Genomic DNA, 6,000 nt, shown 5'->3' with positions numbered 1-6,000 from the left:
CAGATTATGTATTACATACTGTCTCTGCATTATACAGTACATTTTCTCGTATCATAACCCATACAATATATTATAATATTCATGATAAATTCTATTCAACGTGCTCAATGTTTCGTAACGAGGAATCTTTGAAATTGATATACAATCTTTCGGGTTTTGTCTTTATTATTATTTTTATTTAAATTAAATTGTGACTTTAAATTTAGAGTCATGTATTATTATTAAGTTTTACACTCTATTGCGCTAGTTTTACCCTGTTTAGTTTACGCTTCGAAAAATATTGAGACAAACCTCGGGTATTTTTGTTTTTAGTTCAGATAATCACCCGGTTTTATTGGGACAAATAATAGAACGTATTTTTTCAAGTGTGGAGGACTTGGATAAAATAGAATTTCTAAAATTAATTTTTTTATATTTCGATAAATATAAAAAATATTTATTCGAGCGTAAATTCTGATACTTAAGTAATTTATTTTTAAATTTTGTGATTGATAATTTTCGACGGGCTAAAAATTTGTATTTTTTTTTTTTAATTGGAAATTTGGTCTATTTTTTATGAATACACGCTTATAAATTATTTTATGGAATATGAGAAAAAAATATGGGGATCGAAATCAAGCCGGGAATCGAACCCGGACTTCCTGATTATATGTCGGGTGATTTTTATTTTTTTTTTTTTTAAGATAATTTTGACGTCAAATGACCGTAATATTATTTTATTTAGAAAAATTTATTGGATTGCTAATAAAAAATTATAAATTTATATTTAATTATTTTTAATGAGTTTTAATTTTTTTATAAAATAAAATTATAATTAAACAATCAATAAATTTATTTTTTTAATGAAAATAAATTAAAGTTCGGAAGTTTATTGAAAATAATTAATTAAAAAATTTTTAACTAAAATTTTAAATAATAGAGTAAAAAAATAAAAAGGATCAATTTTATTTAAAATATAACTATTTGCTAAACCGAAACTATTATTAAAAAATCAATGATTTATTTTCAGAAGATGGAAGATAATTTAAAAGCTCAAGGAAGAAAAGCATAAAAAAAACAGCTCAATATGTAAATTAAAAATTATCAAAAAGCATGAGCACCATATCAATAATAAATGAAAAAAATCTTTTGAAGCCGTAATGAAATAATTAACATAATCATAAAAAAGTCAACAAACAAAATAAAAAAATCTTTTGAGTAAAAAAAGCGAGTTGTTTACTAGTGAGTAGCTGGGAACTTGATGTAAAGACACGTAAACTCATTGCAGTGGTGTAACATTAAAAAGGAACCGCGTACATAAAGTTTCCTCACACAGAGCTCGAATAACAACAACCGCTTTGGTATCTGTATCATTATCTGTATGAGTATTCTGTTTGTGATAGTAATAGACAAGTGCATACAGAGTTTGCGTAGCTTATGCACGACACGTGACTCCAGCGGCGGCGCGTTGTTGCGCGCCCACCCTTTTATAGGAGTGTAGCGCGAGGGCGTCGGCGGTGGCGCAAAAGCTGCCTACCCTCCTGTTATTAGCGGAGTCTGCCAGTTGAGTTAGTCGAGTTCCGCCGAGAAGAGCATCCGCTCGCGTTCTGTTCCGTGGACAGTTAGTTCTGTTTGGGTTTCACTTGGTGGAGTTCCACGGTGCTGCTGCTGCTGCTGCTGCTGCTGGTGATCGTTCTGGATCCAGAGTTCAGAGTCTAATTTGGATTTCTGAATCTTGTCACCGTAATCGAGAGATCCACTTTGAATTGGACATCAAACAGCGGACTTGTATCAACTTATCCTCCTGTCACCGTCATTACGCTCGCTGTCATACCAGCCGACAGCTAAACTAAACTCAAGGATCTGTTTATTCGTGTGTTACCTATTTGTGCTCACGGGGTTACCGGGTCACGTTAACTACTGGCCTATTTGGTTTCCGTACCATAATAAAGCGTGAGACCCCCGATTGATAAAGTTTCCCGGAAAATACTGAGAAAAATTTGCAATAATAATTAACAAAAAAAAAAAATTAGCAATAAAAATAAAAATAATAATACTGCACATGGAAATTTAAATTTATTCACCGTAGGCAGATGTGTCGAGGGATTTTCATTCATAAGAAGCCCTGGTAGTTTGTCAGGCTGTTCTTACGAACATTACCGTCACGTCAGTCTCGGATGTCAGTCGCGGAGGCTCAGACAATAAATCTCCCTTTGAGTGACCATTATCACCACCTTCGCCCTCACGACAATATCTTATTATCGGCGAGCGATATTTAGTACATTATTCAAATCCAATGTCGCCACGCCTTTGGGACAACTGTCGTCGTCGTCTTGTTGGGATTTAAGGTTAACCGCCACCTACACAGACGCACTGGCGGTCAAAATACTTCATTTATTTACGCAAATACCTCAACGATATAAAACGGTATGTATTTTTCGATACATCATTTCTATAGAGATGTAGAAAGGAATTAACGCTGATTTTAGAGCCATCGATCCGGTAATTCAATTAAACGCAAGAGTAATCAATGGATTCAATTATCGCTGTGAATACTCGCTTTGGGAGGGGAATAAATTGGGTAATTGAAAAAAATGATTTGGCTAGAAAAAAAATTTTTAAAAAGTTCGGAACTCCCGGCGGGAATCGAACTCTGTCGCTTTGAGCAGCTGTCAGCCGGCTGCGCCGACAAGCTAATAGACAAGTGGTCACCTGAGAGATTTTTTAAAAATTCCAACGGGGATTTTATCTATGAATCTTTTGCTAATTGGGTAATTAGCCGGATTTTCGGTGGGATTTTTTTTCGGGGAGATATTTAGAAGGGAAAATTACGAAACTCACTCGCGTACAGACCTAAATAAATCTGAAGACCCTAACACGGTCACGTATTAGTTTAACCTCGGAGTCATATCACGTTAACTTGCTTTTGAGGTACAAAACAGTTTACTATTATTATAATGATGATAATAATAATAATTGTTTTTCTCGGGCTAAGATTTGAAAAATAGTCTCCCATTAGATTTGTATTATCAAAAGATTTACCCGGAGAAAAATGATTATATTTTAATGTTTGTACAACTGCGCTGTACAAACGTCACTTTTGTGCATTAATAAAAAGTAACCGAAGAAAAATTATCCGGGAACTTTTCCAATATTTTACTTGAGTAAATATTCGTTCAGACAAAAAACGTTAAATCGTGTGCTGTGCTCGGCTCGATTAGCTTTTTTCCCTCGATTTTCTTTCGGCGTTTGGTATATATAGAATCTAGTTGCTAAGTAAAAGTTAATTTTTTTTTTATTTATTTTGATTTTTCGGTGAAAAGACATGTTTGCTGAGAATCCGGGCTCGCTCACCTAACCAACTCTAAATGTATTTGAAAGAGCACTGCTTTAACTTTATCAATTTAGGTCTCAACACGATTGTTCTGTAATCAAATCTCACGGTAACCACCGTGAATTTTATAAAATACTTTACCATGCTTTTAGTTATTTTTTTTTTTGTAACATCTACTCCAGACTACACGTGAATTTGAATTCCTCGGTCCGCGTTTTTTCGCCCGCATATTTTATAATTAAACACTTGATAAATTGAATCAACACTTGTCAGACACAAGGGAAAAAGTACTGCTGAAAATTAAACACGTTACTTCTTCACTTTTGCAAAAATAATTCTACACCGGTTTTCAATTACATGCTTTTTATTTTTTTTAAAGATTATCTGCCAATCATTTGTAAAAATAAAATTGGTTTTACTTTCAAAGTGTTTGAAGTTTTTTTTAATATTTGAAAAAAATTATACAAAAGTTGAAATATTTAAAATAAATTTTTTTGATCAATTTAAAAATCAGAAATTTATTAATTTTTTATTTAATAAATAATTAAGAATATTTTTTAAAAGATTACTAAAATATTAAAGTTATAATTAATAATAAATAAGACTAAAAATAGATAATAATTTGCACGAGCAATAATTACCAAAACCGAATTCAGTAGTATAACCAGAGTGATGATCAGACACGAGGATAAGCGACGTCAGTAACAGGAAAACACTTGTATGACATTTATCTCACGAAATCCTCTCATATCTCAGTATCTCAGTTGATATTTGATACGACCCGAGACTCGTAGGAGGGAAGAGGGGGATTAAACCCGGGGGCTAGAGCTGTCCATATATAAATCCCGGTGTATTACGTAACCGATTAGATACCGGATGGTATTTGGCAGTTGGCCCCCGATTTTTATTCCGTCACGAATAGGAAACATACAGTGACAGAAAAAACTAATATTTATAAAAAAAAAAAAAAATATTATTTAATAAAGAGGAAAAATCTTCATAAAAAAATATTATTTCAATAAATTTGAACCACATAAAAAGAATTTTTTTTTTTTAAATAATCTATTAAGAGAATGAGAAAAATTTTATATCTTGTGAAATATTGACATTTTTTAAGATCTAAGCTCATTCCGATGTTACACTCATCGAGACCCTTCATTTGAGTACCCACATCAATTTTTCATATATTTATATATATTATATATATGAATATATGAAAAATATATAAAAATGCATGTGGGTACTCAAATAAAAGCTCTTGATGAGTGTAACAACGTAATGAGCTTATATCTTGAAAAATGGCAATTAGAACTGACTTTACTATCTTGTCAATAAATTATATTTTTTAAAATATAAGCTCATCCTGACATTACACTCATCGAGACCTTTCATTTAAGTACCCACATCAATTTTTCATATATTTTATATATTTATATATATTATATATATATGTATATATGAAAAATATATGAAAAATTTATGTGGGTACTCAAATGAAAGCTCTTGATGAGTGGAACATCAGGATGAGCTTATATCTTAAAAAACGTCAATATTTAAGAAAGTACAATGCAATTTAACAAAAGTCATTATTTAATACGGCAAAATTTGATTTATTTATAATTTACAAGTATTTATAATTAAAATTATTATTCTTACGTTTGATTATTAATATAATTTCTAAGAAATAAAAGGCAAATTTTTTTTTATAAAATAAAAAAAATTCAACCAAAAAAAAAATTCTTTTGTGCAGAACAATTTATCTTTTTCTGAGCGTAGAGAAGTTTATGTTAAGGTTAGAGCAAAGTGTCCCTTTAACCCTCTTCATCCCATTCCCATCCAGAAGCAGACTGACACACTCATGTGGAATGTAGATGTATGGCCCGACTTGGTGTCAGTACTGAGCAAACGGTTATGTATTAAAGCACAGCACACTTATCCAACTGGGACGCTCTTGGAATGGTTGAGTAGATCGTTAGATTGACGGCCTCAAGATACGTGTACTCTACTGAGAATACCCAGCTAAGCCGCATCAAAACAATTAGCATCAACTCCGGCCAAACTCCAATGAGTTACAGTCGCCTATTCCCATTATATCTATATCTCTGACTATATACAATACAGACATATACATTCTACACTCTCTACTGTTTATTTTGTTGCTGTCATTGTTATTGTGAGATCGGGATAATGTAATATAATGTTTACGTGTATCTGCGATCCCTTTCATCAAACTGTTGCAAGTATAATTTCGTTTTACTGCTCTCTGCTGTTCAAATTTTATATATCTATATATATACTGCGAATTTTGATGCTAATTCTTAAGTTTAATTACTCGTTACTTGTTATAATTATTCTTAACACCTTTCACACTAGTCTGGATAATTAAATTCATTTACTAAAAATCAAAATTAAAAATTTTCTTGAGTTTAATTTTTTTGATAGAAATTTTCTGCTTTTTTTTTTTTTTTTTGGTAATAAAAAATAAAAAAATCAACTTAATAAATTTTTTTTTATTTGTATTTTTCTCTTAGAAATTAAATAAAAATAATTAATTAAGAATTAGAAATATTTTATTTAAAAAAAAGCGAATTTTAAAAAATATCAAGATTAATTTAATTAAATTTTTTTAACAATAGAATATTGTTTTAAAGTTAATTAAAAACAGAGTAATTCAGAAAAAAAAATTC

General features: G+C 30.8%; 1 protein-coding gene across 1 annotated transcript in view; it reads left to right on the top strand.

Annotated features, from left to right (window-relative positions):
* Positions 1-1,603: 1,603 nt before the first annotated feature.
* Positions 1,604-6,000, top strand: part of Nachra3 (nicotinic acetylcholine receptor alpha3 subunit) — a 78,723-nt gene continuing 74,326 nt past the window's right edge. Inside the window, exon 1 of the mRNA XM_074248738.1 lies at positions 1,604-2,406. The gene's annotated coding sequence lies outside the window, so the exon portion shown is untranslated. The remainder of the gene's footprint in view (positions 2,407-6,000) is intronic.

Source organism: Cotesia typhae, unplaced genomic scaffold, assembly GCF_013202065.1.
Source record: "Cotesia typhae breed Kobodo isofemale line unplaced genomic scaffold, CoteBio_Ctyphae contig_5, whole genome shotgun sequence".
Taxonomy (NCBI): Eukaryota; Metazoa; Arthropoda; class Insecta; order Hymenoptera; family Braconidae; genus Cotesia; species Cotesia typhae.
Note: the sequence above shows the minus strand (reverse complement) of the source record. Positions and strands in the feature narration are given on the sequence as shown.